Source organism: Malaclemys terrapin, chromosome 1, assembly GCF_027887155.1.
Source record: "Malaclemys terrapin pileata isolate rMalTer1 chromosome 1, rMalTer1.hap1, whole genome shotgun sequence".
NCBI classification, from domain to species: Eukaryota; Metazoa; Chordata; order Testudines; family Emydidae; genus Malaclemys; species Malaclemys terrapin.
Genome location: NC_071505.1, coordinates 260,691,938 through 260,704,201, shown reverse-complemented (window position 1 = coordinate 260,704,201; position 12,264 = coordinate 260,691,938). Strand labels below are relative to the sequence as shown.

Below are 12,264 nucleotides of genomic sequence, written 5' to 3'. Positions count from 1 at the left end.
GAGTTCAAAACAACCTGATCTGTACACAACGAATCAAAGAAATCAGCCATCTTACTCATTTCTTTCTGAACATGCCTTCTACCATATCACATGCTCCATCAAACGAGGCAGTGGTGTACACTAAAGCAGTTCTCATCCTTTCAGGGAAATGAGTAATTAATCACCATGTGTCTGCCGTATTCTTTCAATATTAAATCTCAGTCACGGATATGTAAACTGCCTTTAAAACTCTAGACTCATACAAGTGCCATTATATTTAGACACAGACCTTTTATTAGGTAGGTGTAAAATACAAAAATGCATATCAGCCAGCTAATCTTGCTGTTTTCGCATTAAAATTCTGAAAGTAATAAAGCCACTACTGACAAAAACAGCGATCTATACTTGTGACACACTATACCTGAAAGTAGCACCCTGTAGCCCCCGTATTCATTATTCATATATGGTTGTGCTATTTCATACAGAGTATGCCATGTAAGATATCATATGAAAGGTCATGATCCGGTGAAACCCATTGTTCTTTCCAAATATGTATATCTTTAGTGTGTACGAAGTTATGAGATATTGAGGTATGGTTGTTACTGAAGTATGTTGTAAATTTGAGAGTCTCTACCACAAGGATGGTGATCCCCACCCTGGAGGGTGTTAAACGACCATTGATCAGCAGAGGAGTTATAGTCCAGGGTCTTTTAATTCAATGACAGTTGCACAAGCACCACACTATGCGGACTGCTTGACCCTATGACTCAGTTGCACAAGACCACACCAGGACAATTGCTCAATCCAGTAACTCAGCAAAGCCCACCAGGACATGTCTGGGCAAGTGTTTTCTAGGCACATGGACTAAGAATTTAAAACAGGGGACAGTGGCATCATGCTTTTGCCTTTCTCCTCCCACACCTATACTGGAAGCAACAAGAATGCTGGGAAAACATAAGACTTCAACTGAGAAGACTGGGTCCCAGGTTTAAGGGAGAAACCTGTGTTTTATGAACTGTAACATCCAGTGGGGGGAGAACATTACTTGATCTAAATACTGCCTAGTGTAATAAGGTTTACGATTTAGACTGTGTGCTCATCTTTTATATTCTTTGGTAACTATCTCTTCCACTTTTATGCCTTCCACTTACAATCACTTAAAATCTATCTTTCTGTAGTTAATAAACCTGTTTTATATTTTACTTGGGAAATCTTAACTCAGATAAAGTCTGGTGCATGTGCTCTCCACGTTGAGGGAGTGGTGGACTGGGTAATTTACACTGGTCAGGCTTCTGACCAGGGCAAGATGGTTACATCTCTGTGATGTCAGGCTGAGGAGCTGGGGGGAATTGTTTGGTGCCTTTCTCTGTGTGATTTGTGAGTGGCTCTGGGACCATTCATGCAATCCAGCGAGGTGTGGGGCTCCACATGCTGAGGGATAACAGCCCCTGGAGGGTGTTTGCTGCATGTCACTAGCAAAGCATTGTGAAAGACAGCCCAGGCTGGAGAGTTAAGGGGCCACAGCAATGCCCCAGTTCCAGATTATACCCTGGGGATCCCATCACAATACTAACTAGTTGCCATCTTTTAAAAATCTGTATTACTTTGATATATAACTGAAAGTTTTCATTGTAAAGATGTGCTCACTTCAATTAAAATTATTTTAAAAATCTTGACTCAGTCATTGCTTGTTGTTAAACCTAATACAGGGGTTACTACGTGTAGTACCACCTTTTCTTCACTGTACGGATCAAATTTTAAAAATGCATTAATCTTTAGAAATGTGCATGATACATAGCAAAATGTTTGATTTTATATGTGTACTCAGAAGTTCTGATAGACCTATTATTTTATATCATAGATTATTTTTCTTCATCCATCATTATCAATGGTAATTTATAGTCAGTTGATTGAATATTACATAGTTATTGAGTACTTAACCTCCTATAATTCCCTCTTCCTTTCTTGTTTGACATGTTTATTTCTCTACTATTGCACTGCTAAGTCATCTCTGGAGATAAACATAATGAGTTTTATGGGGAGGAGCTCTGTGCTAAGCTACTTTAAATTATAATTGTAAAGCTTTCATGTTACATTGATCGTCCTCTGAACATCCTAGTTGTTTGATCTTTTTTATTTATGATGAATTTCACCTGTGGTCTGCAAGACCAGGGCCAGATCTGCACAGTGGGGGTAAGCCTGCAGTTGTGGCTGTGAAATCCAAAGCTACCATGCAAATGGTGTCTGTGCTGGCCCCACATATACAACAATGGATGTAGCCCCATTAGTACAGTAGAACCCCATTTATCCTAGCTGACAGAGGCTGAGGCTCAGGCTGTCAGCCCTATGAATGGTGGGGCTCCCACCTGTCAGCCCCGCACATTAATGACTGTAATATAATTGCAGCAAAATGTCTGGTTATCAAAAAAATTAGCAGGGATAACATAATACTTGAGTGTTTATATTGTTCCAGCACTTTTTTTCTTAAACAAATCGGTCTTCTCTGGCTTTTCCAAATTACCGCAATTAATAATGGTCCATTATTACTTTTCTGCGATTTTTCATGTCTTGTCTGCAATTCAGCTGTAATTATTTGACAATCATCCCGCAATTGAAGTAGGACTTTATTTATAATCCATTTAGTCCATATAGTCCATCAATGTTCTTGCTAAAATCCTTCCCTCACTCTTTGAATAAGTTCTTTTAAATAATTTCAAAAGTGTAAAGTTCCAAGTGCACAATGCCAGCCTGAAGTAAGTTTAAGTATGTAAGCCACGGAGCTGGGAGTGGGACCTCTCTGTACCTCTGCTACAGGAGAAAGGGGAAAAGCTAGCTCTGGTAAGCTCAATTTAAATACAATATAATTTCACCCCAATGTAGTTCTATATACTGCTTTCTGTTGTATTGTTTGGCGTTTGTGTTTTTGTTATTGGAAATTATGTTAAATGATGCACAGTAAATGTATTTATGGAAGGGGGAGGAACTGTGAAAGGAATAACCTATGAAAAGTGGGGCCATCCTGAATACACAGGTAATGGAGTTTGCTTGGCAGTGAGCCAAACTCAACAAGAGGAGACACTGTCTGAGAAAGCAGAAACTCTCTCCTGGCATCTTGCTTTGTTTTGGGGTTACCATTCAGAGACTCTGGAGCCTACATGGAACCAGACTTGTCACCAAGAAAGCTAGTAGTAATGACTTTGTGAAACCAGACTGGATAGTAGTTGAGCTGTTGGAGCTGACCTCAAAGAAAGTAGCAAGCCTGGAGGAGCTGATTTTGTGGAACCTGACCTGGCAGCTGCAGATCTGAGAGAAACGTGCAGACTTCACTGGACTAGTGGTGGAGCTCTGTCTCCTGGTGCCCAACTTGACCACCACTGACTCTAACTGGATTCACAAGTGAGGTGTAGATGGGTGTGGATTATGTTGTGATCAGGGCCGGCTCCAGGGTTTTGGCCGCCCCAAGCAGCCCCCCCCCAAAAGCCGCGATCGCAATTGCGATCTGCGGCGGCAATTCGGCGGGAGGTCCTTTGCTCCGAGAGGGAGTGAGGGACCGTCCGCCGAATTGCCGCCGAATACCTGGATGTGCCGCCCCCCTCCGGAGCGGCCACCCCAAGCACCTGCTTGCCAGGCTGGTGCCTGGAGCCGGCCCTGGTTGCGATTAAGAGTTTTGGGCTTCCAGTGAATTGCATTTAATTGAGCAAAGGAAGAGATCAGAGCTGGAAAGAATGTGGAGTGTGAGGGGATTTGGAATATTTAGTGTTTGTTGGAATTTCCACTGAAAACATTAAAACAATATTCTCTTGCACATTGTTGAGAGAATGATTCTTGATCAATAATATCTGGACTTAACTAAAACTGGGAAATATTGGTGATGGCAAAAAAAGACCTATACCAGCTCCCACTGTGCAAAAAATATTGATCATTATTTTGAAATCTGATTACCTTTCATTGAATTAACAGAGGACGATGACTCCAGGAGACAAGCAGTCAACACACATTTTTTGTTAATGAATAATAGCCATAATTATTGCAGGGAATTTCTTTATTTTTGTGTTATTGCTTCCAATTATTTTTATTGATAGGAAAAATTCAATAAAAACATATTTAAAAATCACCATAGGTCATAAAGAAATATGGGCTCTGACCACGTCCAATTTTCTAGCTCAATGTTCATGCTGATAACACATTTTTTATGTGCCCAGCAAATTGTGTTCCTTATTTTTACAAAGCATGTTTCACATACTTTGCAGATAAAATAACTCACAAAAATGTAATCTGTTTTTATAGGTCACAGGGATATAAGTAAATCCAGTGAACCAAAAATGTATTTTTGAAAATGTAATATTCTACAAAATACTCTTTTCAGTTTTATTCTCGACTGTCTTTCTGATAACGTTCCATTGTTGTCTTATTTGTCTAATAGATGATTCCACCTCTCTCCTCCTCCTCCAAGGTAACTACCTTGCAAGCAACCCATGACTTAACACTGAATACATTCATAGCACATCCGAGTGAACTATCTACCTCATCGGTATTCATTATAGCACTTAAAGATATCACTGACCTTCCCTTTCAACCATGACTGCAAAATTTTCACTTGCTCTAAAATATTAACAGGGGTCTACAAAGAGGCAATTAGTGTCCTATCTAGAGACACTAATCTCAACAGTGCAAAGTCATAGAGAAAACACATTAGACTGTAACCTCTTGAGGGCAGAGACCGTGTCTTCCAAGTGTTTGGACAGTGCCTAGCAAAATGGGGCCCTGAACCTGACTGATGCTCAGGGCACTATTGCAATACAATTATTAATTATTAGTAACAATGATCACAAAAAGAATGAGGAGTACTTGTGGCACCTTAGAAACTAACACAATTATTTGGGCATAAGCTTTTGTGGGCTAAAACCCACTTCCTCGGCTGCATGGAGTGGAAAATACAGTACGAAGATATATATACACAGAGAACATGAAAAAATGGGTGGTGCCATACCAACCATAACAAGACTAATCAATTAAGATGGGCTATTATCAGCAGGAGAAAAAAAAAAACATTTGTAGTGATCATCAGGATGGCCCATTTCCAACAGTTGACAAGAAGATGTGAGTAACAGTAGGGGAAACAAATTAGCATGGGGAAATAGTTTTTACTTTGTGTAATGACCCATCCACTCCCAGTCTTTATTCAAGCCTAATTTAATGTTGTCCAATTTGCAAATTAGGCAAGGACATGTCATTTATGCATGCTGAAAGGAATTTTAGCTTTGTTCTGGTCTTTTCTTTCACTATGTAGAAATACCTAGTGATCTTATTCCAAACAAGCATTTGCTACGCTCTTTAAAATAAATGTGCTTTTGTATACCAATCCTTTGGAAGCCTCAGCCTGGCTGCTCTTGCCTTACTCGCATGTGCACACTATTTGGTTATGGTAAGGGGGATTTTAAATGACAGAGTCTGCTGCCTTTGTAAGTACTTTCTATTGCCCTCTTCACCACTCAGATAAATTCCACAAATACTTCAATGCCATTTGTTATTATTAAACCCATCCACCTCCCCCACATACAGAGAATTACAGATGTTAGAAAGAAGATAGAACCTACCAACCTTAATGATGCCTCCTTTAACCAATACCAGTAGTTAACTGCAAAAATTATATTCCTGAAAACAGTGATCAACTAAGACACCTAACAGAACAAATGCCAGGAGGTGCCCTTTGGAACACCTTCTATGTAGAAGGGAACAAGAGTCTCATAATCAGTTCAACCAAAGCAGCAGTCCTTTAACTTTTACGGTACCCAATCAATTTTGGATTATTTTAAAAAAGTATTTTTGCTGAAAGATTTTATATTTAAAAGTAATAAAGAAACACACAAAGACGTTACAGCAGGAAAATCATCATTCAGCTTCAGGAACTGTGGAAAAACATATGTAATCATGATCTTATAAATGAGAGACACCCTAAGAGAAATCAACAATTGTCATGCAACATCTGTCTCTTCCAAAGGTGCCCATAGAAAAACAAAAGCTACTCAGAGTCAAAAGCTAGGTAAAATCGGACCACCAACCCCCCACCCCATCCCTTCCCACCCCAAAGGACTAAACAGGATTCTCTTCTGAATTCTAAGTAGTCTTTGGCTGATAGAATGTATTCCAATGCCTAAGCCAAGAGCTGCCCAAAATGATATATATTTTCCTTCATTTGTAATCCTTTTAAAATCTATTGATGCTTATGCTATACATCCCTATTAATCATTATTAAATGTTACTGATGCAATCAGAGGAAGCCAAAAGCCCGGAACTCTGACTCTGTGGTTAAAAACATAGGCACTTAGGCAGCTCCAGAAAGCCATGGTTGTTTGAAATTGAAGATAATGGTAATGAGTAGTGATTTTGTCTGAGAAGCAAACAAGACAACAACCTGCAACTATAAGAGAGCGCTTTTCATCCTGGAGTGCTATGTATTACCATCAACTGTCTTTGGTTCTACCTCTATAGCTGGAGGGGTAGGGGATAGGGGCTAAAATTACAATGAATAGTTGCACAATGGAAAATTTAGCAAGACAGGTCAGATGCATGCTTTCTTTAGCCTGCCAAAATGTGTATTAGCAGGCTAAAAGTCAGAGAAAAGGCCATGCCACCACATGTGTGGGTGCTTGTATCAGCCTCACTATCCTGAAGCCTCCCAGTGGGCTTTTTCCAATAGTCCCCTGCATTGGGGACTTGGCACTCTGGCCAGATTCCTCACAATGTCCTTCATGTTTCAAATAATGTCATCCACCAGCATTAAAGCCAATGCCAAGCTAACTGCCCCTTCTGAGACATCCCTTTGGTCAAGTACTCCAACAACAATAGAAGCCAAACCATAAAAACCACTAAACCTCACTTACCCCTGCTAGGTTTGAGGTTTCAGACTCTCCTCTTCACTCCACCTCTTCATCCTTTCCTCAGGACATTGACTCACAGGGCCACTTCCCTCAAGTCCTGCCACTTCACAGGGGCCACTACAGGAGCTAATCCTGCTTCCTGCAGAGCACGCTCTCTCTCTTTCCCAGCCTCTCCTTCCAGGAAAGAACTTCCACTCACTTTGTCCCTTGCCTTCCCTTTGACTGTCCTGCACTCTTTTTTTTAGTAACTTGGAAGCTACTTCCTCAACCTGACCTCACCCTTCCCAGGTGAGTTTAATAGAGATCTCAAGCTCCCTTTAATCCTTTCGGGGCCTGTGTGGGTTTAGGCACGTCATCATAATGCTCCTGCTACTTACATCACAGAATTTGTTATTGATGCCTCTACAATGCTAAAGGACCATACTATTCATTGTAAGTGCATTTCTGAAATAAGCAACTGCTTCAAACTATAGATAGCGCGAGGGAGAAAGGGAGGTTTTTCTGTTACAGTGATGGACTAGAATTTACAAGAGCTGGGTTGAATTTCAAGCTGTCCCCCAGATTTCGTGTGTGACTTTCGACACGTCACTTACTCTCTTTGTGCCTCAGTTCCCCATCCTAAAATATAAAAGCTAAGTTATTAGTGTTTTATTATGAGTATGTAAAATGGAATATGCCTGGAATAGAAGTGACCAGCCACTTTGGACTCTGAGTGGAAATAGAGTATGGATTTGCCACTGCCAACATTCTTTCTGCAATACAGAAACTACTAGAATTGAATTAAATGTTATTGCATGCTACTTAATCTTGGTTTTACAGAGTGTTGGTTGGTTGACCTGATCATAAGGGATTTAAAATTCAAATTCAAATTCAAATTTAAAATTTATCCTTAGTTGTGATGCTAAACTTTATAGCTGTGAAAAGGAGAAAGAGACTAATATCTGCCTTATAGTCATTGAGATTATAGGTTTAAGTAATAATTAATTTATGTTCTGAGGCATCTTTAGGACTAATGTTGTGAAACACTGCATGCTGTTTGCACATTTGAAAACTGAGAATTGGCCAGATAACTACAAACATAAGCTACTCTGCTTGAATTAGATGTATGTGACAATTTTAAACTTACAGTAATGGTAATGGGCAAACACCAAAAAAATTTCAGCTACGTTTCAGTTTATCTATACATGAAAAAGCTGGGATACTTGGCCAAAGCTTCTCTGAAGTGCTAGCCTGAAATACTGGGATGGAAATGAGAGCTGGTTGACAATTTTTCAATTAAAGTGTTTGGGGTTTTTTTCTGTAAGAAAATGCCACTTTTAGCAGAAAAGTACTGGTTTTGACAAAACTTTCTTTGGAAAGTTTCCAAGATCCAGCATGGAATTTTTGGTCTAAACCAGAGAGAGTTAGACCTCTAACCAAATAGCTAATAACTATTGGTGGTTAGAATACTCACCTGGGATGTCGGAGATGTAGGTTCAAGTCTCTGCTCAAAATCAGGGGCTTAAGTCTGTCTCTCCCACATAACTGGTGAGTGCCCCAACCACTGAGCTATTTGCTTTTCAGGAGTGCCTTTCTCTTTCGCTCTCATTTTGTTGCAAATAAATAAATTGAAAGATTTTAGTTTTGTTCTGCATCAGAAATGTTTTTGCACAACAGAATTCTTGTTTTCTAGGGGAAGCGTCATGCCTGTTTCAGAAGAGCTCTTGCCCTTCCATTCTGGTCTTCGGCAGAAACCACAAGTCAAATAAAAATTAATATTTTTACCCCTTTTGATATGAGCAGTTACCCAATATTCAAAGTCTTTGGGGGTTCTTTCCGTTAGAAGGACAAACTGATGGAGTCAGTTATTTCTCTGAAGCAATCCTATTTCTTTATGAAGAATGTACACAAAGTCCTGTTTCTCTGAATACAGTCAGAATCAAACAACAAGAGACAGCTTCCTTACTCAACGTTCCAAGCCTTTTTCTCCAGCCAGCACTATAACCAAATAGTTCTCTCTCTGAGCCTTCCTTTTAGTGTCATGCTGCAAGTCACACTGAGGAGAGGGATAGCTCAGTGGTTTGAGCATTGGCTTGCTAAACTCAGGGTTGTGAGTTTAATCGTTGAGAGGGCTATTTAGGAATCTAGGGCAAAAATCTGTGTGGGGGTTGGACTAGATGATCTCCGGAGGTCCCTTCCAACCCTGATATTCTATGAAGTGCTTCTCTGGCTGTCCTTGACTTTCTGTATGCATCCTTTTCTCTCTCTCTCGCCCCACCCCCACTAAATAATAGCCAGTCCTCTGCCTTTGCATTTGCCCCCCCCAGAGAAGCCCCTCTGCCCACATAGTTCAGCTCCTCACTGGCCACATGACCCATGTTTTGGGTGATACCTTCTATTCTTTTATCTGTCTTATTGCAAAAGGAGCTTACATGCGTCTCACCTTTATCCTGAATGGAGAGCAGTTGTCATGCCCATCAGCTTCAATGAAGTTTCACCCAACCCCCACTATAACAATATGAACATTAAAGTTTTTCTTAGAGGTCAGTGATAGAAATGGGTGCTGTGTGTGTGTGTCGGGAGGGGGATTCTTATTTCTCCCAAACTGTATCACAGTCAATTTAATAACTGTATATAAAATATGGTTGATATATATAACATGGCTGATTATACAGCTTGGGAGAAATAAAGGTGTGTGTGTGTGTGTGTAGATCTATAGAGAAAAGAGGAATATTTATATATAAATTTGTACTCAGGATGTGTGAATGTGTATATAAATTAATTATTTTATTATATTATATTTATTTATTATACACACACCCTGGATCATTCATATATATATTTACACACACACACACGCGCACTGTAAGAAGCTTGGGGGTAGTACCAAATCTGCATGTAAATATGAAGTTTTATGGAAGCTGGTCAGGTAGCCTTGTTGCAAACACACATATACAAACAAAATGGTTCATCTCTCCTAAATACAAATTATCTAGTGTTCAACTAGGCCACCAGCCCCACTCCCAAGCTTTACTCTTGTGAAAGTTTCCTAGACACTTCATCCTCCCATTCCCATTTAGGCATCAGTTTTTGGTTAGTAGTTTTACTCCATAGTTTATTAGGAGTCTGGTAAAATTCTCAACTCCGATGTATGAGGAAAAATACGAGAGAGAGAGAAGAAAGAAGAGACAGAAAATAGAAGAGATAAACAATAGAATGTAGGGAAAGTGACAGGTAAAAGGTGAGAAAAAGAAAACATGAAAAAGACATTGGAAATACCACAGGAAAAGAAACATTGTGATGCTCTAAAGGAGAGTTAGAAAGTAGCATGAAGCCAGAAAGTTAAATAAGGTACTTTTTAAAATATTTATTAAATAGATATGAAATAGAAAGCTGAGTGTTACAATTAAATGTGGTAGTGCACACAAATGTTTTCTTTGTATAAACTGAAGCGAGCCTGTCCTGGGAGGGTCTTCATCTGGCTCCCAGTTAATGTTTCAAGCCCTGGAAATAGCTCTATAGTAGTCTGCTCATCCTATCTTGCTAGTCTCTAGCATTAGATTCTGTCATCTTCCGATGCTAGAGAGAAAATCCTTGACAAGGATGACCACCTCACTTTTGTGAGCAACGCAGTTCATCTCCCAGCACTCAAACAAGAGCTGGACATTTATGCTGTTTGTCCCAGTATCAGGGTAACTGTATCTGTATTTCCCCCTCCATGGTCCCTCAAGGGCACCCATGCAAGGGTTCGGGCTTCCAGCCATCACATCTTTTGAGTGGAGACCTACATCTCTCTCCCTCCAAACTAGGGATTTAAGGCTGCACAGCTCCCTGCCTTACACTATGATATCCCTAAAGGCCAGTGCCTGTGCTTTTCTACGAGGGCTATGAACAGTGTATTGCCAATAGTTGCATGTTGTCTGAACTCTTTATGCTTCCCAGGTCTCACATCTGTCATACTGTTCATGCCAGAATGGGATGAAGTATCAAATGGATCCATAGCCTCGTATATTTTAAACTAAAATGATGGGTCTGAGAAGAGATGGGGGCAGGCAGGGAGGGAATGAAGTCTTTTTCTGAGTGGCTAAGCTTGAGGCAAATGCTAGCTGTGCACTGTGAGATCAATTAAAAATATTATGCAAAACTTGTTAGCTCTTTGTGAAATAGTAAATCTATAGCATGCTGTTAAAAGTGCCAGGAAAAGGTTAACATCACAGGGCTCATGCTATTAAAGTGAGGATAGAAAAGGTTACATCTTTCCAGTGGGAAAAATTACAGGTTTGTCAGTCTGTTTTGATATTTCTCCTGTACCTTTCAAGGCGCACAGGACTGCTGCTAGTAGTTTTTCTGTACTATATGCTCTGAGTCATATTTTGCACATACTAAGTCTTGTTTTATGGAAACATAATCAAGATTTTATTTCTAAATACGGAAGTGTCAAAAGGGATGTATTACTGACAAAACACCAGCCTATTTGAGAGCTTCATTTCTGAACAGTCACTGTATCCAGGCCTGGCATATATAACATTATACATTAAAAAGAAATGTAAATCCTAAAACCATGTGGAAAATATACCTCTACCTCGATGTTACGCTACCCGATATAACACGAATTCGGATATAATGTGGTAAAGCAGTGCTCTGGGGGGGCGGGGCTACACGCTCCGGTGGATCAAAGCAAGTTCAATATATAACGCGGTTTCACCTACCGGTATAACATGGTAAGATTTTTTGGCTCCCGAGGGCAGCGTTATATTGAGGTAGAGGTGTAGCATGTAGTATATTTAGTACATGACACTGCAATTCACCAGTATTAAAATGCATCTACATTTGGCTTCCTCAGGATTCATAAACAAAAAAGCTTCTGAGCTCATACAGTAAAAATAATAAAATTGAGGTCCCATTAAAGAAAAAAAGAGACAATGATCTATTTCTTTTGGTTTTGTAGTTGTTTTGTGGAAAGTAAGTGTAATTTGCATGTAATTTCCTCTCAAACTCCTGAAAACTGATCCTTCTTTAAAATGTTTCAATTTATTTGTAAATTATCACACATCTTTACAGAACACTAAGTATTGCACTATGCACAGCTATTCACTGGAGATACTCAGTGCACCTGAACCCACTCAACAGGCATTGTTTTGCCGTTCCAATATTCTTATTTTCCCCAGATGCAGGATTTCCTGAATTAAGTAACCCAACTGAAGCTGCAAAAGAGGAAGTAACCTATAAGAAAGAAAATTGTAGATGTAAATATTACTGTAACGTAGGTAAGGAAAAAATGGGGTCACCAAGAACTTTCTCCCCCTTTCTAACTACACACCACAGAGCGACACACTCCTATGGAAATCGCCAATAGAAAAGGATCTGCTCCATTCTCACATATCACATCCCTTGTTTAAAACAAACAAAACCTGATGGCATACTA

General features: G+C 39.8%; 1 protein-coding gene across 1 annotated transcript in view; it reads right to left on the bottom strand.

Moving 5' to 3' along the window:
• Window positions 1-12,264, bottom strand: part of GPC6 (glypican 6) — a 1,112,204-nt gene that overhangs the window by 509,289 nt on the left and 590,651 nt on the right. The gene's annotated exons all lie outside the window — the stretch shown is intronic.